Source organism: Ptychodera flava, chromosome 15 (genome assembly GCF_041260155.1).
Source record: "Ptychodera flava strain L36383 chromosome 15, AS_Pfla_20210202, whole genome shotgun sequence".
Taxonomy (NCBI): Eukaryota; Metazoa; Hemichordata; class Enteropneusta; family Ptychoderidae; genus Ptychodera; species Ptychodera flava.
Window position 1 is genome coordinate 7,324,684 of NC_091942.1, and position 25,550 is coordinate 7,350,233.

General features: G+C 38.1%; 1 long non-coding RNA gene and 1 pseudogene across 2 annotated transcripts; both read left to right on the forward strand.

The window, feature by feature from the left end:
- Nucleotides 1-8,859: 8,859 nt before the first annotated feature.
- Nucleotides 8,860-20,010, forward strand: LOC139151056 (uncharacterized). 2 transcript variants are annotated; one of them, XR_011556331.1, is made up of 3 exons: nt 8,860-8,997; nt 16,844-17,025; nt 17,428-20,010. It is a non-coding gene; the product is annotated as an uncharacterized lncRNA (long non-coding RNA). The 2 variants fall into 2 exon arrangements; XR_011556330.1 differs by having other exon boundaries at nt 8,864-8,997; nt 16,844-17,021.
- Nucleotides 20,011-23,150: 3,140 nt separating this feature from the next.
- Nucleotides 23,151-25,550, forward strand: part of LOC139151058 (xanthine dehydrogenase/oxidase-like) — a 111,972-nt pseudogene continuing 109,572 nt past the window's right edge.

Here is a 25,550-nt window from a genome sequence, read left to right on the forward strand (position 1 = left end):
AATTTTAGTCATGTGACTTATGGCTCTTGCCGTTTGGTTGTTTTGAGATAAACCCTTGGTCTCCCACTCCCAGTAACTTATTGTGTAAGGCCACAGCTAAGTACACTCGGCTTGCAGCCACCTGACCTTCACAGGCCGATAACAAAGTTGTACGCGTTTACTGATTTACATCTACCCCTTCCATAACGTGGAAACCTTTACAAGGCCATTGTTAACGACAGGGGGAGCATGTAAATAGCCCCTATCTCCCTGGGCATTTATTACTGAACACTATTGGCACATGAAAACAGCGTCAACGAATGATCCAGAAATTCTGAATCTTACAAGAACCACGATGTAAATTAAAGCACTTTGCCAAATATTACGTTTTGTAAATACTTGTGGCATCACCTTGTTGGGGAAATTCTCTCATTTTGCTCTTTAGGCCAAAAAAGAAATGTTTCTCGCCAGGTCTTTCTTTAAAAAATGGTGCGGCGACGCGCATTTTATTTTTTTATTTTATTTTTTTCTCTCAAGGGAGGGAGGAGGGTCAGTTTTATAGTTTTATCGATATAGTCACATATATACTGTTCATGCAGTCACTGATAATGCCCCCAAACAATTTTCTCTTTCTCCTCAGCCATTTTGGTTTGGTGTCAGCCACGGCCGCAAGCCACAAACAGAAAAAAAGGTGACGCGCTGTTGTTCAAGTGACGCGCGCGCTGACAAGAAACATTTCTTTTTTTTTTTTGGCCTAAGTTGTTTTTTTTATGCCAAAACATCTTTAATGCTGTGTTCGAAGTGTCCAGAGCACAGTAGATGAAATCATTCAAACAGCTGCCAATCACGAGGAGACGCGGAAAGGTGAAAGCGACCAAACATTTGTTGAGTACTTTGGATCGATTACTATGTAAACAATGAATAAAAGATTCTTATTACTGGGCAGAATACATGGCCAACGGTTACTGTACACACCATGGAGGTACCTGGTATCTCCATGGTAGACATGGAGCAAGAAACGGAGTAGCTTCATGCTATAAATGTGTCTCAGATGATTTAGAGATAGACTGCTTCATGTTTTCAAGCAGATTGCCTCTCCCTGTCTATTTTTGGATCTGTGTACCTGTAGGCCTATGATATATGTTCACCTGCAGGCTGATATTTTACGGTAATTTTCTTTTGGAAGTATGTTGTGGCCCTGAAATAAAAAGGGTCGTTTTGTATACGTTGAACATGCGTACTTACTGCTGGTGGTGTCTTGTGTAAGGTTAATTAGGGTACAGAGATCGCACCAGTCCGCAATCGGCAATTATTTCCCTCTCGGCAACTACAACCCAACTAGTTTGCACGAGGCGATCTTGAACTTCAAGTAGCGGGGATCAGCTAGCCCAGAAATGTCAATTACTTTTTGACTCTCCATTGTTTGCAAATGTACACACCCGTCACGTGTGATTGCAAAGTTGTCGGGACATTGTTCAGAAGAAAAGGCACTTTTATTTATAGCCTGCAGTTCCTGGCTTTGCAACTGGAGATAAACAATCCGAAATGTATTTCTCACACCTTTGAATTGGGGATTACAGTAATCTCTCCTGTGATGGAACTTTAGGATCATCTTCGCAATATGATCCCGCGATAGGTGTGAACTGATTGTTTGTTCGTAAAAATCGTCAGGAACGGTCCAGTGACAGTGATAAAATAGACCCAGATGCAAAACCATTGCGAGGAAGATAGCAGGAAATTCATATTGGAATATTTGCTGTCGTATTCTCGGCAGGAATAACCCGTGTTTACATGTCGTATATAAGAAGAGCAAGCAGGTGTTCGGCGGTAGCTCTTTCACAATAATCTTGATCTCAGATGTTTGGCTAGAAGACAGCAGACACTTATAATCTCGCAAATTATTGATATTATCTCTGCTCGTTGAAAATTTTTCATCGAAGGTAGCACCTAAAATCAGCAACCATGGTATATTGGGAATCGTATTCATCACTGTGCGTAGTACTACCTTGTCATCAACAGTAGGTTATGTACCGATGTTCGCCCCTTGAAGTTATAGATGAGGCCTTGGTTCAACAGCTGTGGCATTTCCGGTTACACGTTGGTCGTAATCTTGTTTTATTCCGCCCCGTCTTTTGTACTGTCCAGTTCAGCTTGACGTTTTAGTTCAATGTCCGTATTTAACACATTTTCTGTGACAATGAAACGTTTTCACACTCAGATCAAGAGTGGACACTGATGAAGGACAAGTGCTTTGTTCGAAACATGTCTGCTATGTTAATTCACAGTGGAAGAAGAGAACTTTTCTATACTTAAATGTTTATGTTTCCATGATGTACATACACAGTATCATAGGTAATGCATGTTTACTTCATTCAGTACATATGGCTTTGTTTGGATATGTACGCAACGCAACTAAACATCAACTTGTTCCATATAACTTTACGTCTTTAAGTCAATTCGTGGAGAAAGCTAGCATTAACCAGCCATCCGTGCAATAAAGAACAGGCTATCAGTGCATGGTGAGACCAAACCATTGGGGAGTGAGCCTATATTAATGAATTGGGACAATCTTCCTCAAGATCACAATATCATCATTAAATCGATATCTATCACACGATTGAGAAGATAACAGGAAAAATTTTGAACATGAAAATAGTTTTATCACCTAAGCACTTTTCTTTGTCATAAATTTGAAGGAAAAAAATCTTAAAAGAATGTTAAGCAAAAGAAAGAGGAAACATCATTATAGAGAAAATAGAGAATAATTTTTAGGTGTGAAAAATCTAAGCTTTTGACAATCAAGAAAATCGGGGACGTTATCAAAGTTTTAGATGTCCCTCACTTTCCCTATATTTCAAGATCTCAGGATGTGAAGTCGAATTGTGACTTTAGCTGTGTGAGTCACACTACATTTACTTAATCAGCAGTTTTTCGCACTGTGCTAATCGGCGTTCTCAGTGACCTTCAGGTCATCGCCACCACATCTAGTACAGTACCTATAGCAACTCGATCTTTAAAATCATTCCACCAATGTGAACACAAGATACCTTAGATTTTGAAGAGATTTTGTGAATAATTGACAATTTCCTCAGGAACTATTTGCATAGCCTGGCGTTGATAGCAAGATTTCGTTTTATAAACACGGTGGAATACATGTATTTCCAAATGGAGGGATAGTTTTTGCAGATTCACAAAACATCTTACTTTATCGCTTGATCCGGCTAACTTCCACAAATGACTAGGGATCTACTACGACGATGATGATATACAGTAGGTACTTTGCATATTTTTACATTGGATTGCTGGTTCAATATTGACTATAATAACACTCTCGTAGTTGCAGAGAAGGGACACTCGCTGTTGCAGAGAAGGGTTGCCGGTTACCAAGGAATGAGAAAGTACCTCTTTGAATGGAATGGAAGGAGAAAAGGTCAGACATTGTAACAGGGTACTCCACTGACTTGTATCAAATTTCGAGCAAACAAAATAAACTTGAAAACGAGCCCGTTGACGAGTTTTCACCAGTGGCCGTTAGAGGTCGTAATTCAATAATCATTTTATTGACTCATATTGTTGAACTTTAAACTTTCTGTTATACTGACCAAGAGAAAATAATACAGATAATAAACATCGCCAAGGAAAGATGTTCCCTGTCTCTTGTATATTGAACATAGGCTATTTCACTTTCACACCATACAGACCAAGTTTGTCAACGTATGTTATTTCCCTTTTGTAAAAAACATTAGCTAAAACCTTCAAACTGGGAACAATATAGGCCTACGCTATTTTGCATTTTAAAAATATTTTGACGAGCGTGTTTTCTTTTCGATGTAACTATTTCAACCCTTGGGTTATTTTAACAAAAGGTATAGTGCTTTCTTAGATTTTCGTTAATAAGCTTCTTTCTTCATCTCTAATGAGACGAGATAAGATCTTCATACGATCTTCGTCAAAGGAAAAAAAAATCAAGTATCAAATAATTATTGCTGATAAATCCATTCTGTTAATGCAGAATGTGCTCCGGAGACAGATATCTCAAATCTGTTCAATTCTTTTCTTACACATAACTTCTTAGGATTCAATTTAAAGTTCTTGGTGAGAGAAAAAAAATTACCTTCTTAGTCTTCCGAAAATCAAAAATGTTATTTTTCTCCATAGAGATAACACATGGATGGCGGCCATCTTGAATTTTAAATATCTGAACACCTTGGGTATTAAATTGACTTCTCTAGCACCAAAATTTGCACCGTGACCACGTGTTTTATTCTTTATTTTGAAAGAGAAAGATTCCTTGAGGAAAGTTTGAGCAAAAGCTTAAGTCTTTCACTTAGAAAAAGTAGTTGCAGATACTATAGTATCTGCAATCGAGTGTTTTGGAACTTGGGGTTATCTCATCTTCGGTTTTGTCGTGAAACTCGCGAATACTCGAATGCAGTCAACGGGCTTATCCTCGACCGTATTTTCTGACGTGTGTTAGAAACGGAACGGAACTAATTTGGGAGTATTGGATATTTATATTATTCAAATTTCTCAGACGTGCTGAGTGCCGTATAGCTGACTGTTGCAATATTAAAAATTACTCTGAGTATAATGTAAAAGAAAAGCAGATAAGCTTACATTTGCAGATTAAATCAACATTACTTCATCATTAAAACACCCAAAATCGTTCCAATCCTGTTTAGAGTAATGATGTAGTATAACTCAATAGAGCAACCTTAATCATTCGCCTTGCCTTCATTCAGCACATTCATGGCTTTCATAATTTTTCAAAGAGCTATCCTAGTTACCAAGTACTGCCTTATTTCCTGGCAACCGACGACCTCATTATGCAACTGTTATGAATGCAACAGGAAATTACTACCTTCGTTTTCATGTACTTCTGATTTTTTTCATAAAAATATACCTAGGTATGTTCTGCGGTAGGTGTTTAACTGGCAGTGAAATATTCAAGGCCACCTACATACCCTGTTAAATATGAAAATGCATCATGATCATTGTGACCATGACAATGATCATCATCATCATCGTCGTCGTCGTCGTCATTATCATTATCATCATCATCGTCGTTCGACGGAAGCTACTCATTTACAATGCGAACGTTGACAAAACGCCTTTCAATTCAGAAATATTCAACCAAATTTGCCAAACGAAGTGTTGCTACCAACTCCGCATTATGATTACTTACATCGTGTGTGGCCACCCATGCTCTTTAAATATGATGAGAAGTGTGATTTCAGGAGAGACAGAAAGGTTGTTAGAAGTAAAGAATGACCCTGCGCAGTTTTGGGCCGTCTGCGAAATATGAGGCGCAATTATGTGTCCACAAATGCTATTACAACAGACCAATGGTATATGTACTTTCGTTCACTGCTTAACTTACCTCTGTCTACTAATATAAACATCACTTTTCAGTATACTGTCACAACAAGACTTGAAACTCATGATCACATTGTGACAACTGTCTTTATAGTGTTCCTTGTGACCTTAATGTGGTTATTTCTCAGAATGGCATTGAAAAGGCTATCCATTGCATGCCAAATGGGAAAACACCTGGTCATGAATTACTCAAATGTAGTTGGCATTATGAGTACTTACATGTCTTGTGTGGCCATCCACGGTCTTTGAAATAAGATAAGAAATGTGATTTATAAGCGGAGAAAAGGGTTACTGGGGCAAAGGTCCAATGGGGAAGAGTACAAGAGAGGGTAGGATTTCCTTGACGTATGGCATTGAAAATATTTAACAAATTTTGATGCCCTTATCTGCAATCTGAAACAGAAAACTGCTTAAAAATGTTATTTTCAAAGACATCAGAGACATACTCACTCAGTATTAATAACCAATTACTGTTATTTTTAATGAATCATGACACTAGAAGGAAAAACAAATGGTGAATCCAATAAAAATAAAATAATTTGGGACAGGTTTTCCCAAATCTGTTTGCAGTGTCTGATGTTCATCCCGCCGATACATGTAGCTATATTTTAAAATATGAATAAAAAAGGTTGGTCATCCTTCGGACATTAATTAAAATTGGTGTGGCTCGGATAGACTAAATAGAAATTCCATTTCATCGGCTGATGAAATCAGCCTATAAGAATTAAAAACAAACAATTCACACACAGATCAGTCAAAAATTTAATCCCTAGAAATTAATGTAAAGCCTTGCACGAAAATAGAATTGTGTAAGCTAACATTCACAAACTGTCTTCAATTGTTTCAAAGCACGGTAACTCATCTCTCTCAAGGTTTTTCGCTCAATATCTTGATATGTGCGTTAAAGCTCATTCACCTTGCGGCGTTAGTTGATTAAAACCAGATATGAACTGTAAATGCTCACGTGTTTCATTAAATATTGCAGTTACATTTATGTGTAAATTTGAAACTTTGCCACATGTTTGCAACTTCATTGAAAGTATTATGATCAACATAATGAACATAATTCACCACAGATTAAGTCTATAGGTCATTAAGTATTGAAATATGTAATTAGCTGAAAAAAATATTAATTTCTTTGACTGCTGTCATTGTATCACCACTTTATATAGCAAGTGTAATTGCCTTTGGTCAAGTCCTTCACTCTATATATTCCAAACTTTGAAAGCTCATTAGATATGCAAACTATAAATTAGCTGACATGAAAACTTAAATGCGAAATGACTTCCAATATTGATATAACCTGGTATAATCATCAATGTACATAGCATGTTATGCCAATTTTGATCAAATAAATCCAAGTATATATCCCTAATTAGGGAAGTTCATTAAATACACAAATTAGGAATTGGCTGAAGCAAAAATGCTTAATGCCTTTCAATAAAGTTAGCCTACATAATAGTATCTTTAATGTACATAGCAAGTTTCATCAATTTTGGTCATGTAAATTCAAATATATATCCCTAATTTCAAAAATTCATTAAATATGCAAATTAGGAGCTGCATGAAGTAAAAATACTTAATGACTTTCAATAATGTCGTATCATAGTATCTTTAATGTACATTTCAAGTTTCGTCAACTTTGGTCTTGTCAATACAGATAAATATCCCTGATTATGAAAGTTCATTAAATATGCAAATAAGGAATTGGCTAAACTTCAAATGCTTTATGACTTTCAATAATGTTCTATTATAGTATCTTAATGTACATAGCCAGTTCATCAACTTTGGTCTCGTCAATATAATTCAGATAAATACCCCTAATTAGGAAGTTCATAAAATATGCAAATTGGGAATTGGCTGATGTAAAAATGCTTAATGGTATTTAAGCATATTCTATCATAGTATCTTTAATGTACAAGCAAGTTTCATCAATTTTGGTCATGTAACTTCAAATATATAGCCTTAATTTCAAAAGGTCATTAAATATGCAAATTAGGATTTGGATGAAGTAAAATGCTTAATTACTTTCAATAACGTTAAATCATAGTATCTTCAATATGCATACCAAGTTTTGTCAATTTTGATCGAGTAAATCCAGATATATACTCCTAATTAGGAAATTTCATTAAACATGCAAATTAGTAATTATCTTTCACGTCACCCCTTAATATCTTTCAAAGCTGATATATCTTGGTGTGATCAACATTTGTAGCGAATCTCATCAAAGTGTGTGCAGTCGTTGTCAATATATATCAGTTTTTTCTAAAATCATTAATTATGCAAATGAGCAAAAAGTAAGCAAGCCACACCCACCAAAAACTAATCAGTTCTTGCCATTTGCAAACTGAATCTATGTACCAGATTTGATTCTGATCTGATGAGCCGTTTTTGAGATATTGAGTACACAGACAGACAGACACACAGACAGACAGACATCGCTGCGACATATGCCCACGTGTGTCAACACGTGAGCAAAAAAGCGTAATCACAATGACGAGACAGTGTACATGCAACCAGCGCCACCGAACGTGATATGTGCGTTATAGCTCTGATCAGTTCCAGACCTGTTTGGAGATTTATGATAGGAAGAACTCTAATTTTATTTCTATTGTGCTATTAATGGCAGACCTTTATGGCATTGTTACTGGTGTCATTTCCCGCCTTTTTAGGGAGCTGCCTAAGTTACACCTAATTACTCGTACGCCGGAAGGCGCGCAACGGCGTACGTCATTATGCTATAGGCGTGAATTTTTGGTTTAGTTTTCTGTTTACAATTATTGTGTTGCATTGTTTCTATTAGGCATGCGAATTTACTGTAATTTTACGTGACTACTATTCATTCCATCGAAGAATTAAATCGGCCAACTTTCTTTTGACACAGTTATTTATGAAGAAGAAACGAATCTTTGTACAGGCGTCACATAAAAGTGAAGTGAGACTACAACATTTCATTCATGTAGGGTTTCACAGCGAGTACTTCTTGTACTCCTGTAAATTCTACAAAATATTCTGATACAAAATGTCTGCTAATTAACAACTGCATCGCAATCTAGAAAGAGCGAGCCAACTTCTGGCTGTCATTTTGAGCGAATTCCTCGTAAATCTACAGAGACCTAATTAAATCTCTGACAGTCATTAAAATTTCACACCGTACAGTTAAAAACATGTTTCTCGATTACTGTTTTAAACAAATTAATACTTAATACTTAGACATCGACTAAGCTTCAATAATCATAGTTGACCATTGCTTTTATTAGATATTAGGTCCAGAAGATCCTCACGTTGATCAAATATTAAGAAAATGCAGTCTTCATTAACGAAAACGTGAAAACAAAATATTGATCAAATAATAGCGTGCATATGGAGGGGCACGTTTATCGGTAGAAATAAACGACTACCATAGTCTTAGGAGATGTTTCTCGTAGAGTTCAACGACACGAGATCGTTACTATGGTTACCTGTATGTAGATTTTCATTGCCGCCGTATCAGTGACGTAAGACATAAATCAAGCAACGGGTTTGGTGCCGTGTGGCAATCCTAGGTTTCTTGCAATGTGATTCTCTCCACCGATTCCGTAGGTTTATTTTATGCCGCGATTTATTCTACCCTACGGCAGATCCGCGTTCACTGTAAGAAAGGTAAGTCTGCCAGAAAGTGTGTTTTGATCTTCATCTCTTGATCCGTCAAGATTAGCGGGTTTTTTGAAGGTTCATTCTGTTGCCCTCTCAAATATCATCTTTGTACATATAAGCCGTAGTCAGACGTTGTCGGTGTTAAAATTGCAAACTGCGTGTTAAACGGGCCGCGCAAAGCAAAGACAGACCAGACTGCGAAATACAGTAGAGCGCCCTAATCGCGTTAATTCGGCTGTATTTTTTTATTAATCTCAGCGTCACCATTTCACGTCTGCGTCACGTCTCATACACGAAATACAGCTAGTATAAATTGACCGGCTGCGAACAGGAAGTAGACTGTTCCTTCATTTGACCGTATAGATCGAATATCATTATTGTCGTCTACATGATGTGTGCGCGCTAGTATATAACGTGGATGCGCGTTCCGGACGTGAGAGCGACGACAATTCTTCAATGGGTTCCAAACGTAGTCTTACCTAGTGAATTTCTTAATTATTCCGACTGGCCCTAATTTTTGTCACCGGCGAGAGAAAATTCATCTGTGACCGACTCTGAAAGAGACACGACCTCGACTCACAGACTCATCGTCTACATGCCATCCAAAAACGATGGGGAATCCAGGCCCAAGTTCGGCCTATTTAATTGAAGATGGCATCGTGTGACTGGTCAACCGGTCCGGTCTATTGTTGACATTATCATATAACTACATTCATTTGCCTGTGTAAAGCTATGGGAGAAAGCGCCCTCAGATCCGTGCTTTTTTTTAATCTTTACGGCCCTGATACGGCTTTTGCGGCCCGAGGTCGTACGGCGGAAGGGCCCGAGCGTGCGAGGGCCCGTACGCCGTACGACCAAGGGTCGTATGCTTCCTCCCATAGGTTTACACAGGCACGTGAATGTAGGTATATGATAATACGTATCACGCCCCGGCCCGTGCCTAATAGTTCTTTTACCGGTTCAATGATGCAGTGCGCGCCAGAGTATACAAAGTTTACGTTATGCATAGAACTTTTTAGCCGTACAGTACACGCACGGTACGTTACTCATAGAAATCTATGGCATATTACACCCTGACCTATATTGTCGTCGCTGATGGTTAGATTATACACAGGGCATTATTTGGTATTGCAATTTGTGTCATTCTTCTATAACAATCCGTTGTACAAAACAAATCAGCATGTTTTCGCTGTTTTGAGCTTATATACGGTGTTTGATAAAGTCACTGCAATGCATTGTGGGATAACCGGGAAAGGGTCTGTGGGCAATCGCGTGCATTTCTAAACTATTTCGATTCTGGTTACTACGCGCGTTGCTATCCGCAAACTTTCCATTCGTACACAAAGCCAGGGCGAGATTAGGAAAACGTCTGCTCGCTCAGATCGTAGCTGCGCGTGGCGTTAGTGGAGCCGCACAGTTGACATCGGCTTGTATTTCTAAATTCTAGTGAAATCCTGTGTATACTAAGTGCGTGCTTGTTCAGTATAAATCAGAAACTGACATCACGCTTTTGTCCTTCTTACATCTTGATTTCAGCCTTGATCTCTGTTAGTCACGTAAGAGTACGGATGTTGCTTTGCCCGTTCTAGAATAGCGTTGATCGCGATTTCGGGTTTGTTACTAAATATAGCTGCACGCGCGCGACTATCGGACAAATATGCTGAAATTCGGACAAATTTGGTCGTTGTATGCACGGCTGTTGTTGCAGCTTGTAGTCTCAGTCATCAATTCATAGGTGTGACGCTAAATAGCCATTCTAACACTCGCGCGATCGCAGGTTTTATTTTCGTCGTTTATGCGGAAAATGCGGACAAATGTTTATTTATGTATATTAATGAGAGTGAACAGTGACGTCATTTGCGATCAGCACGTAAACAGGTGACCGCGACGGGAAGCGGCCATCGTATTTATGAAAAACTGACACAAATGGCGATCAATATTTGATATCGCACGCATTTTTATCTCCTAAACAATGTTGAATATTATGCTGTTACGTGCAGAGAAAACGAACAAAAGGGTGAACTCAGCAGTTAACGTTTAAACAAAATTTATTACGAAAATAAAACTAATTGCTAAGTCAGGGATAGAGTACAAGCTTTAAAAGTGTACAGACTACTTATCTCAGCTGGGACGGCAAAGCTCCAGTCTCAGAGTTGTAACAGTCAGTCGGATGAATGAACAGTCCTTTGGCTTGCAGGCTTGAAGTTGCACAAAGTCCACAGTATAAATCCAGCGTTGGCAGTGAAGGTCTTGAAAAGTCTTGAGAATGACTACTGCTGGCGTTTAGTAACACACAAGAGACACGATCCCAAAAGTCTGACTGGAAGCTGTGCACGTCCCTTTTATACCCATGTGCTTACATAAAGGCATATAAGAACAATCTAGAACTTTTATTGACATGCTAATTACTGTTCTAAAATTATCTCTCTCACACAACTAATTTAATTTCCTAGAACATTCCAAACATGACTAATTGAATTCAAGGTTGTGAGGTCATTAAGGGCAGTGACCTTGAGAATGTTCTAGACTAATTGAACTCAGGTCATGATGAGTGTGGGGGAAATGACCTACATAACAATGTAAACTACATATTCATCATTCCATAAGGTGTATGATAAAACCTTTACGGCCCTGATACGGCTTTTACGGCCCTTGGTCGTACGGCGTACGACCTCGGGCCGCAAAAGCCGTATCAGGGCCGTAAAAAATAGACAGGTTTGGGAACACATTTTACGTGAACGTGAACGCGTAACGTCACGAATTTCAGCGATGATGTCATCGACTTGTGTGTACGTTCTCCACGTAAACGGAGCCGGCGTCGCGTATTTACGTGGAGACAGCTGTTTTCACGTAATTCATTAACGTGTAAATTTATTCTCATTTTTCGGTATCAAAACATGATATAAACTGTGAATCATTCATGCACGTTGTCGGTTGGATATATGATAGTGACATCCTCAAAGATATTCATGACTTTTCGTTATTTTTTATGTTCAGTTTCTTCGTCGATTCGCGGCATACGGGCTAACAATTGAGCTATCCCTGTGATGCCGAAACAGACTACGCGGACCCAGGCCGGGCTGAATCATTTCTTGCGCGTGCCACAAGAACGGTTGGCGTAACGCGTAGCCAAACGGATTTTTGCACATGAACATGTACGCCAACGCCAACGTGGATTCTATGCGTTCACGTTCACGTAAAACGTGTAGCCAAACCTGTCTATTATTAGAGTTGAAAGCGGGCGTGTGATAATGAACATGGCATTGTTTTGTGATGTAGAACCATCGACAACTTTCATCAACGTTTACAAAAAATGTAACTACCTGCGAAGAATTCGATGATGATGATGATGATGATGATGATGATGATGATGATGATGATGATGATAATGATGAAATATGAGAAGTGCAGCTCAGTTTTGAATCATAAAATTTGAAAACGGTACCGTGCAGATGGTGACGGCAACGAAATCACAGCCGAGACATTTACATCAAGTTTATTTTGACTCCTGGACCGCACCAAAATTTAGAATGGTGGAATTGAAGTCAAAACTTTGAACAGGATAGGGGTCGTGTTGTTCGTTGAGTGAAGATAGGACAATGGTGAAATCTCCTTCTGTCTCAAAAGTTATTAAGGAATGTTCATACGGATATTATATGTATCTTTATTCAGACAACACACTTTACAAATGGGAACGTTTGAAAGTATCGCATTTTTACTCAGACCAACAGACCCATACTATATCTTTGGCTTTTATGGTAATACGATAAGAAAGAAGAAAAAATACCGCCATGAAATCACATTTAAAGGGAAAGAGGTCCTTCCGTGACATTTTGCGTAGGAGGTTCTCGTTGCCACGGAGAGCAAGTATCGTGAGAAATAGCAGCGTGAAGTGAAGAGCGCTAGAGAAATTAAAGACGTGATTCGAATTCACTCTATATTCCCCTGCCAAGGTCGGCCATATTAAGATAATATGTCAAGGGAATATACTGCAATTCATTATCCTCCACTCACTAGCCACAACGCTGTCGTCACAAAACTGTTAGACCGAAATCGGTTTCTGATTAAAATCCACAAAACAGCAAACAGCAAACGCATTGTCATCTGATACATCAGATGCGAATATCTGGCTGGGCCTTTATCGCCAAAACGACCTAAATACATACAGGAACAATTAACGTTGAAACCTTTGCATTAATGTGCGATACACGGCCACATATCATGCGACGTTTTGTATATGATACTGCAATTGCCGGTGCGGATCTCTATTTCAAGATCACATGGGACACCATGATTAATTCGAAATTATCAGACAATAAGTCAAATTGTCAACTGAATTGCGAGAGAAATATTGCCTAACTTGTATTCATGAGACTCGGGAGTGAAATATAACTCTCGTTAAAGATATGATACGGTATACACTACACCGGATTCCCACAATCGTCGGGTCTAATGACGGTCAGAAGATTAGGGGAAATACCCGGGATCCCAACTTTTCCTATTTCCATATAACAATGAGTTGAATTTATTTTTGTATTTTCTTCAAGATAGTGAAGCGACCAATGATTTTCTATCCATTGATCAATTTTGCAAATAATATAGCAGAAGAAATATAGCAGCAGATGACAGTTGATATTTACAGTATGAAGACCTAACTGAAATGAACTTAACACACTCATGAAGGTTGATGATAATGCAATCATGAAAAATGGCCATTTTCTTTATAATTACATCCGCTGTAGGGTACGGGGAGTAGACAAGAAAATTATCATGAGGAAAAGTAGAGTTTCGGTCTTACATTTTCAGACACAGGATAGGGCAACCCGCCCCACCGTTTGTTTTAGAGCTGTTTGCGCTGATTTACGACAAAATTAATGACGGCCCTAAGATTTGTAGGGGTTGACTTTGACGGTAGCATTGTTGTGTCTTGAGGCAAAGCTTTCTAAAACATGTGAAATTTAGATTGTACAAAGAAAAATTTGTGTTTCAGACTACAAAATGTATATGAACATTAATATATTTATCAAAGGGAAAACTGTTTAGTCAGCATTTTTTCACAGGTTCTTTAGTACAGTATGGCAGAGTCTTGCTATTTTAGTTTTTGAATTTAGCACAATGACACCACTTTATGAATATGTATTCCAAGCCCGGATCGATCCCTCTTTAAAGTTCAGGAAAACTGCAATATTCCTTGGATGTATCCTAGCATTTCTACATGCAACCAAATTGACCTTGAAAAGAACGTACATGTATGATATCAATAAATGGTCAAAATATCACGCATTGGCATCCCTTTTTCATAAACACGGACACAGGCAGACAGATAGATAGATAGACAGACAGACAGGCACACACTTACACGAACCAAATCAAACAAAACAGAAGATAGATTTAGTTTAGTTGTATATCGTCCAGAAAAGCCGAAAATGATAACATAATTTCATACAAATGCAGTTGCGTCCGTTTAAGGTGCTTGTCAGTTTCTTTAGCCTTGGGGACGATGGATTAATGAGGATCACCCTGGTTTTAATTGTCTATGGTGATGGGGGTCACCATGTTTTGAAATGCCCAATGCGGAAGGGGTAGTCGCACTGTTTTTGAATTTCGACACGGGCTCATACTTGCCTTATATGCATCCCGCCGACCACGAATTTTATCATTCAATTGAGTCTTTCGGCGCGCCCTTCGGGCGCGTAACTTTAATAATCAAACATATTTTTCAGTGCACCCTTGGGGCACGTGACTTTAATATTTCAGACATATATAATGTATATATATATCGGAGATATTTGAATGTTTGATATTTTTCGGCGCGTAACTTTATCAGACATGCATGCGCATATATATATATATATATTATATATATAATATATATATATATGGCGCGTGACTTCATCAGACATATATATATGTATATTTCGGACATGCATATATATATATATATATATATATATATATATATATATATATATATATATATATATATATATATATATATATATATATATATATATGGCAGCTCACCCTTCAGGCGCATTACTTTAAAATATCAGACATTTTTCAGCATGCCCTACGGCTACATGACTTTCATATGTCAGAAATATATCAGAGATATCTGGGTGTTTAGTATTTTTCGACGCGCCCTTCGGGCGCAGTACTTTAATATATCAGAGATATATGCCAGAGATATATTGATGTTTTCAAATCTTAAGTCTGTTTTGCAAAGTGTACTAATAAAAATTAAATCTGTTGTATTTCATAGGAAAGTATGACATCTTAATTCCTGATACTTTTCTGTTTCCTCTGTGAGAATTCAGTATAAGAAAGCAACACTATGATGCACTAATTTCACAATATATTTTATACAGTAACACACTTTAAAAGAGAAAAATGACAATATATTTTCCATTCTCATTGATGCAACTATTTTCCTGTGTGTCACAGGTTTACAGTAGAAAGGTGCTTATTTTCATGACTAAAATGATGATTAACAAAAGGCAGTTTTTGTCATTATTATCCCTGCTTTCATGGTTTCAATATTAGAAAAGGGTCCTCTCAGTAGACACTGCGCATATCAGATATGGCTACAACTTATAAAAACAGGTCTCCGCTGTGTCTTCTCAGGAGATGTTAATGATTGGTTTGCAAGTCTAAAGACCTATCAAAGTTTTTAATTTACTGTGTCTCTCTCTATGATATTAATGATTGACATTCATTTATGTACAGCAGTTCCGGGCATCTTGCTATGCATAGAAAATGTAGAATATATTCACAGCTCATTCAAAATATTGACAAAATATTGATTCGTTATGTTACATCTGACATGACAACAATATCAGTAAAACACAGAATGATTGAAAGTATTATATATATATATAATATATATATATATATATATATATATATATATATATATAGGCCTATATATAGGCCTATATATATATATATATATATATATATATATATATAATATATATATATATATATATATTAACACACACATATGTATGCGTGTGTGTGTATGTTTATGTGTGTGCGTGTGTGTTATTTATCGAATTTATATTCCACCTTTTGTTTTACCTCCGCCCATGGGGGTCTACATACCTGTTTTCGAAATTCGAAATAGGAGGATCACCCTGTTTTCTAAAGTTGGAATAGGCAAAAAACAATCCACCGCCCAACAGGTCGAAGAAACTGATCAGTCCCTAAATGTTGAATATCAGCTGCAATTACATTTAACAGTAATTACAATATCGTTTGAATGTATATACATGGTAAAGTTTTCACTTCTACCATGAGCTTCATCTGGACGACTTTGACTTAAAATTGCACTGTATGACATGATGATTTCAGATGAGAGCCTACAAGAGGGAACTGTTTGTCCAATTAAGGTAGAACGCACCTCGGGGACTGACATTCGGACTCTCAAACTTACACAATTCTCTTCTGATATACCACATGTGGGGGTTCATCTTGAAGCTCTTTGTGAAAGAAAACTTTTCATTGGCTTAGTTTTTCGAAATTCGAAAATTTCTATTTTTCTCCATAGAGTTAACACAGGGATGGCGGCCATTTTGAATTTCTAATATCGGTAAATCTTGGGTAATTTGTTTCTCTAGTACCAAAATTTGCACTGTGACCGCCTATTTTTATTCTTGATTTTGAAAGAGAATGATTGAAAGATCCCCTGAGGAAAGTTAGAGCTAAGGGTTTTAGTCTTTTACTTTCGAGGTGCATACCACCTTGAGTCAACGAACTATGTCGGCCGATTACCCAGCATCATTTGCGTACTGTTCATCATTGATAGAATCTTGCCGTTTTCTTTTGTGAAGTTTCAAACTTTGTCTTGCAGGGGACACGTCACTAATGGCATAATGAAAAGTGCGGAAAACTGTCTGTAATTAACGAGTCCGGCGATGCGCATTCTCGAAAGCTGTGAGGCTCTGAATTATAATCTAGTATTCAATCCCTAGGACGTAAGCTTATGTGAAAATATCATCAACTTCAAATGGTTGAGAAATCGGCATAAGGTCTGTAAGTTCTCAATTATCAATACATCAATGCAAATTTCAAAGTTACTGCTACATTTCGATTCTACCGTCTGACTGCAATGTTTATGAACTCAAACTTAGACTTTATTGGGGAGGTAGAAACGAATTAGTATACAGTCAAGAGAAATGTCATACGCATTCATTTCCGATGTATGATATTTCAATGTGTGAGCATGATTTCGAGGAAATTGTCGTTTACCATAGTCATTCACAAATCATACAGTGAGACATTCACCAGATAGAAAGCAATGCAATACGGATGGCATGCCTTTTTTTAAATCAGCACAGGACCATCACAGATATTCACAGCAGTATGACATCGGTCTGTGTCAGTTTTCACACGCAAATGTGATTGGACAATGACATGCTTTTGCTCTTATTGTAGGCCACTTTGATAATCAGAGTCTTCTCTTCATCGTGCTACAATTATGAATCCCGAACCGGAAGTTGAAGACAACAAGGACTGCGTTGCAGACAGTGTACGCGAACCCCTGACAGTGACTTATTCTCGTGGTATGAAGGATTCGTCCACTGAGGGCGTAGTCATAAACATCGACGTGAAGACTCGGTCGCTTGGCAAGATCGGAAATCGCACCTGGATCTTTGTGTTTTTGGTAATAGTTATAGTCGTGACCACGGTAGGGATCGCCGCGCTCATTATCGGACCTCACGTTCACAGGCCGAACCAACGCTCAAATTCCCTCACTTTGATTGGAATTTCCATGTGCGTACTCGGAGGATTGCTGATTGTGGTCGTTGGCTCAGGTTTCCTCTTCTGGCGGGCGAGAAAACGCAAACATCACAGAGCGCCCTCAGTGTCATGTACAGTTACGAGCACAAACGTCGAAGAAGAATGATGCAGCGAACAGACTTGATACCGTGGCACTCGCTCTGGCCTTCAAAATGATACCTAAAGGTATCTGATAGCGTTGATGTTTAAAATGGCAGCTTTGTTCCACATCGGATAAAGTTCTGAGACTTATCTCGCACATGATCAATGCATTAATCATGATTAATGAACATCAAACGCAAAACAAGAGTGCGGAGCTTTCTTAAAAGTCGGATTTAGATCGTAAGCTTCCCTTGATTTTATTCGAACTATGAAGATGAACAATAAACATGCATGAGAATGTCAGTTTGGGTCGTAATATAATCAAATTCGGCCGTTTGGTGTGCGGCAGTCATTTTGTTAAAATTTTTTCATGTTTGCAGATATTTCTACGGCGATTTTTAAGAAGTGCTATTCTTTTTCATACCACATTCATTATAATCAGAGCCCGAAAGTATGGCAGCTGTCGATTGCAATATAATTATGCCCAAAGTTCCAAATCATTTTGTCATGCATGCCTTCAATTTTTGGCTCACTTTTACAGAAACCAAACAAGGAAACAAAAAAGAAACCTCGTATCACACAAAGATCGATCACATATCTATGTAACTGGTGGGGTCGGTGTAAGTAAATCCCTCGTTGTCAAATCTGTATACCAAGTGCGTTTGAAATACTTCTCAAGTCTTCCCGGTGGAAAAAGAGAAGCAATCAAATCATCTGTGGTTTCAGTGTTTTTGCTTTAGGCGATTAGATTAAAAGCCTGTACTCGGTGAATTTACATGATGACCTTCGGCATGATTATGGAATATTACCGGTCGATATCTGGTAAAAAGAATCAAAAATGTTTGAAGTAACGTCTATTATAAGGAACAAGGATGACCTGTATATCGGGTAACAAGTGTAGGTGTAGATATAACGTAATAATTGCCATTTTGATGTCAGTATTACTGCCCACAGTCTCTCTCGGGGAATAGCTAGAGGACGTCAGGCTACAGAAATATGATAGTGGCTCAAAGTCTTCAAAGATGACACCGTTTATTTCTTAAACACGGATGTTACATATTGCCAGGTGTTGTCCCTTCTTCCGCGGTATTCGTAAACATACCTTTTCTTATAGTGGTTATTTACATGCAAATAAAATATAAACTCTCCATGTCATTGGACATCATGCGTGATCAGTGACTCTAACACTGCTACGTCAATATCATTATCATTGGATGGTTTCGTTTATGATTTCTTGACTTATTGGTCACAAGGCAAAAAGTACTACGTAATAGTAGCAAAGTTGACTTCAAAGTGAATGGCTTCTAACACTTGCACCTGTGGTTATACATACATACTGGGGCAAGCCTGTTCTGGAAGACGCAATTTTGTTTTGCTCGTCAATTGGTAACGTTGGTCACATGTCCAGGTCCAATGATCAACATTCGAGAATATTTCCTTTTAAGTTTACAAAACAATATCCATTTTTAAAAGAATGCTTGACGAACACTTACGGAATGGAATGCGGATTTTGCACCTTAGGTAGGTGAATGTCTATGTACGAACAGAAAGTGTGTTATATTTTCAATACTGTGATAGAAATTTACTTTTTTAATTAAGGTGAAGTACTACGAATTACGTTAAAATTAAGTTGTGGTGTCATTTTCTTGAAACTTTGCACAAATATTCTTGGAAGTTGTTCAAGTGCAAAAATGAAATAAAAATGGGGGTCACCACGCTCGTTTCCATGGAAACGGACGTTAAAATGGTGTCGTTAGAAATAAATAAAAATGATATAATTCACTTAAACTAAAGAAAGCAATTATAAAACGCTTAGCAAATGAGTTAATTTTAATAAATACCAAGAATTAAGATCCATATCTATCGAATGTATAGTTTTCATGATGTTTGTAAAGTAATTTTAACATAAGTATCGATTACAAAATGACGATATCGAAATTATATCACTACATAATTTTCGAACTTTCTTCCTGTCGCTTTGAATGGTGTCATTTTGACCAAACTTGGCGAATAAAATCCTGACATAATACCATTTAGTTTACACTTTTAATAAAAGGGTGTCACCACACTACTTTTTACAATATCTCCAGGTGAATAGGCAATATGCGCCATGTAAATGGGTGAGAAATGTTAATTTTGCGCTCATATTGAATAAAAACCAGCTTCCTAGGGGTCAAAATTTGACAAGGTTAAAGGTCACATGTATTTCTAAGAGACTGGGTCAAGAATTAGGTAACAGCGCAAGTTCAACAATGACAGGTGATGTTAAATACATGCGCTACAAAATAACCCATTTGCGGCAGGCTGGAGTTAAATCTGCGCAGATGTTCTAAAGCGTGTGCGCGTCCGAATTCGTCGCCCTTTACCTTAAAGGGGTATTGTGATTTGGCGGAAGGTCGTCTGAATAGACTTACATACACCCACTTTCTGAGGATGGGCCTGTCTCGAAATGCACAATCCTATCCTTTATTGTATGGACACAGCAAACGCTATGAAATTCACGAAATTTATGTCAGGTCTCTTTGCTGATATCTGCGATACTTCCAATGAAGAACTGTATTTCTGTAAATGGTGTTCCTTCATTTAAGGTAGAATGCACCTCGGGGACAGATATTTGGGCTCTCAAGCTTCTACAAGTCTGTTCTGATCTACCACTTATGGGGATTCATTGTAAAGCTCTTCGTGTAAGAAAAAATATCAGTCTCAATTTTTCGAAAAACGAAAATTGTATTTTTCTCTATAGCATTTAAACAGGGCTGGCGGCCTTTTTGAATTTCAAATATCGCTAAATCTTGGGAAATTTGTTTCTCTAGTACCAAAATTTGCACAGATTTTTATCTTTGATTTTGAAAATGAATTGTTGAAAGATTCCTTGAGGAAAGTTTGAGCAAAAGCTTAAATCTTTCACTTTCGAGGCCCACACTACTTTAAATAATACATTCATTGATCACTTGACCATACACTACTGTTTGCGCATAATCACTGCCTGATAGGCTACTGTGTTTATTATCTTAACAGGGTCAACATCTCGCGATGTACCGATGACCTGAAAGAACGACCTTTTATGATAGAATCCCCCGATAAGGTTAACACGGTAGCTCATCCTAGGCGATGTTTATGGAGTGTAATGATAGGAACTTGCAGTTGGTGTTTGAAAGACATTTAAGATGTATATTTTTTTACTTTAAGGCTGCGTTCACAAAAAAACAGAGAGGGGGGGCTGGAGGAAAGTTCAGGGGGTTCGAAATTTTTGGGAAGTAGAGGGGAGGGGACTTGAAAGTTTTGCTCTGCCTATAGGGGGACCTGAAAATTTTTTGGTTCCCCTTTTTAACGAATCTAAGGCTGGTGGGTAATAATCCAATTGTTCTAATGTTAGTAATATTTAAACAAGATCCAGAACCATTTTGTCGCATTTCGTTACTTTTGCCTCCCCCAGTCTAAAAATATATGAATTTTCGTACAAAAAAAAATAGGCCTAGTATCGGGTCAGAAGCTGCAACTGTTGATATTTTTTTCAATATTTCTATGCAATATATCAAAGACAGTTTCTTGCTGTCTCCCTACAGTATGCTGAAACAAACAATATTCAGTTTGTCGACAAAAGCCTGCATCTATGAATATTAGTTGATAATAAAATTAGACTCCAGACTGAAAGTCATTTGTAAATGATACAAATGCGGGATAATAGTCACAGGCTGTGTTGGAAAGCTGAATACTGGATAGTTGAACATGCTGTAGGGAGTAGAACAAGAATGCAGTTGTGTAAACTGAACAAAATTCAAATTAGTTAATTCGGCTACTGCCCTGCTGATGCCTACAGGCAATGTCACTGTCACTGCATACCGGCAGTGACAGAGATAGCCCTGACTTTGAAGTAGCTGAAGAAGAGTTCGGGTCATGTAACGCTCATGACAGTAAAACATACTTCTACACAAGATCAGGCCAGAAAGCAACACATGTTACCCAACGTGCCCATGACGCCCAACGCTCAGTGCGAGGTGACTTGAATGTTGCTAACGCTTATATGCTTTGGCGAGGTATCCGTCGAATTTGGCCGAAAATCACATGAAACGACCGTTTTTTAAGCAGATTAAGTATCAGGTATGAAATTTGAGGAAAATGGGAACGATCGACAGTTACATGATAGGTAAACCTGCTAATTTCCACTGTAAAATCGAACGTGGAAGATGACATAGCATTGTATTTATAGCGCTTTCTTCTTCTTCTCAGGCATATGTACACACGTCTATGGGGCGCATAGGCGCAGAGCGGAATAGAACACAGGTGACTGCTTCAATACTGATAGCTCGGCACCGCTTGCGTATTCAAAGCTGATCTTTTCAGTCATTTGGGTGTAAATACAGCATTTCAAACAGTTTGAGGAGGAAACTTTTTTAAAAGCTTCCAACAGCTCCCATTAAATATTTTACCTCTTTCCTCGCCATTACCAAGACGCCTTCATTGTTTGACACGTACACACTTTGGCCAAGCAGATGTTGCCGCTCTTGTTATTCTGCCCCCGGGGGTACAGCCATATAGTGGTGGACATTTGCGTACCGCTATTTTGACCCTTCCCCTTTTCATGTAAACGGACTTTTAAAAAAGGGTATGGTTTAAAAAGTTTAAACATTTAAATTGTGGCGAGCCGTCAAGTGTTCACATGACATCCGAATGCCCTTTGCACTCATGAGGACGAAGTCCTGACCAAAGGGGCAGTCATTATCTATCTATCGGTTACCGCCGGCCTACGTAAGAAAGTTGCATGACCCCCTTCCCCCAGTTTATGTTGACTTTGTCAACGGATTGACATTATAAAGTTGTAAGGAACTAGCTGAATTGCAAACAAATATAAACAAAGCCCATGAATGAATCAAATGAAATAAACATACAGCAAACAATCAACTATATGAAGGGTAATGCGCACTTGCAGTTGGTGCTCGCAAGACATTTATGATGTATCAGATGTATTGTTTACATCAAAGCCTCAAGGTTGGACTCTTAGTATTAGCGACTGAAAAGAATAATTGTGAGTGCTACATAGAGGGTACGAAAACGTCTTTTAAATAAATTATTGTCGTTTGTAAGTTTTCAATTTACTTGTTGTGTTTGATTAAGTGTTCTGTAATACAAAAAACTCGAACAGACAAAACAATCAAGCTTAAAAGTTGTGCCTGGCCTGGTTTCAAAGTACCCAATTCAGGTCATTCGGGCCTGTTATTCATGGCCCCTTAGGTTAGTCATGTAAATCACTGATTTCATGACCTTGACCGGCTATTGTATGTATGTATGAAAGGGCTGAACTCACAATCCAAACAGCGTATACCCGAGGAAGCATGTCTGTCTCTGGAACGGACACAGCCGTACGGAAGACCGGAGATACATTAGTTTTCTTTGTGAACGGAAATAAGGTTAGTTACGCGTATGGTTGTTCAGAATTACAGAAGATTGATGCTACTGATTGCCTTTTTTCTCGAAGCATCCTGACGTGCGTGTGACGATGGGTTCAAAATCGTACGAGAAGGAGGTGGGAGATAGTGTGATACTTTTAATAATTATTGGTTAACATTTTAACGAGGACAATCGTGTGCGAAATATTCCATGGTGTGGTCTTGTTTAATCTTGAGTAACAATGAAAGACTGGCGAGAAAATTTCCATGTGGCTACGAGAGCAACATATCTGGCATTGAACACTCATTATTGAATGAAAGCCTGTAGTGCATTTGTAAAGGGGCCCTGTCTGGCGGATATATTCCGCTCTGTTCCTCGAGTTGCAGGCGCGTTTCTGGTAAACATTTTGGCCTTGCTTTTTGCGTATCCTGCTGTATGTCTTGCCCATTTGTCTACGGTCGATTCCTTTGCCAAAGACAAGCATAACTGTACCCTACTGCGGAAATATTTTTCCCCATGTGGATACAAAGGGCGAGTTGCCTGAGATCGCACTGCACAGTGCGGTGTGGGTCACAAAGGACACCCTAACTGAGTATCAATTGACCAATCACATCGCCGCATAAACCATTGTGACTGTTCACAGCAGCGTACAGTTTCAGTCAACCTTACAGTGCAGAAAAAAGTAGATTTTCCGTAAAATAGTCATTCCAACGATATTTAGACAAAATTACAAAGTTACATAATGTGCGCTAGACAACCTCTAGCATTTTATCAAATATGACTTGGTTTCACACAGCTAAACTACAAAGAATTTATTTTAAAAAATACAGCAAATTCACACTTTCGTCATAAGGTAGTTTGTGTGATTGGTACTTGAGAGGGCGTGCACACATTTAGTAATGTGAAATATTACCGAAAATTGTTCCAACACCTTTCTCTACACAATAGAAGTGGCCGACGAGGCACTGTTTTGGCGTGTTTGAGTTAATTGAAGGCTGCTTTCCTCATCTCAATAGAAATCGGTGACGGCCGTCCCCGAGCAGTACGCACAGTGTAGTATCCTCTGGGGTTCTGATGGCAGGACATTGGCTACTGGCAACCATTCCTGCCATCTTTTTAGCGTTTTATGTTCAATATAAGTTGAATCGTTGGAATTTCGGCTAAAAAAGCCCGGGCGGAAGTGCAATGGTTATCAACTTGAAGCGTATACTACACATGAAGTGAGCTAAATTTCGCCGTGCAGGTAAAGAATACGGCATGACCGTAAAAAGAAATTAAATTTTGTGAAAAGTTACTCAACTTTACAACAAGATTTGCCTAGAAGTAGAATTTTCAAGTCGTAAGAGTTATTGTAATCCGTCCAAATGTAACTTATTATTTACATTGATCTCTTCATAGATTGTTGATGATGACGTCGACCCGGAGACAACTTTGTTGTCATATATGAGACAAAAGCGTATCCTTTTTAAAAAACAACGTTGCATTTACTGAAGTTAAACATTAATATTGAAGATATGACATCAATCGAATTGTGCTCCGAACGTTTGTGGCAACTTTTGTGAAGTATAGAAAATATTGTCATTGAGCCTTGAAAAATTAATGAAAAAGATCTCATGGCAGAACAGAAGCTAAATATCTATGGACAGAGACTCATAAAAGTGAGGTAAAACAAGGTAGCCACAATCAGCAGTTCATTCTTCAAAATTTCATTTCAAAATACCGACGAAACCCACAAAGTTTCCATTTTTAACGGTGGCGGTCGATGGTAAAAAGCAAAAACAAACAGTTGACAAGGTAAAACAAATATAGCTAAGACATTTTTTTAGATTTTGGAACCGGTAATTTCAAGGTGGTACAAAAGTGAAGTAAGATAACTCAAAAGATTTATCCTAAACTAGAGTTAGGTTAAATATATTTAATTGCAGTGGACGTGTGACGATGGAAAAATGCTTTATTGTTCAGTTATTTTAAGGTGGAATGCGCCTCGAAAGTAGGACTTAAACCTTCCCCCAAACGTTCCCCAAGGACACTTTCAAGCATTCTCATTCCAAATCAAGTATTTAAGTTGGGGATCATCTTGCAAACTTTAGTACCAAGGAAAACAACACCTGATATTTGGAGTCGAAAATGGCCGCCAACCACGTGTTAACTCTTGTGGGAAATATATAATTTTCAAAATTCAAAAAGATGAGACAGTGACAATTTTGTTTACTCAAAATGAACCTCTACATATGGTAGACCAAAAAAAGTATGGTAAAGCTTCGAGAGTCCAAATATTAGTATCCGAG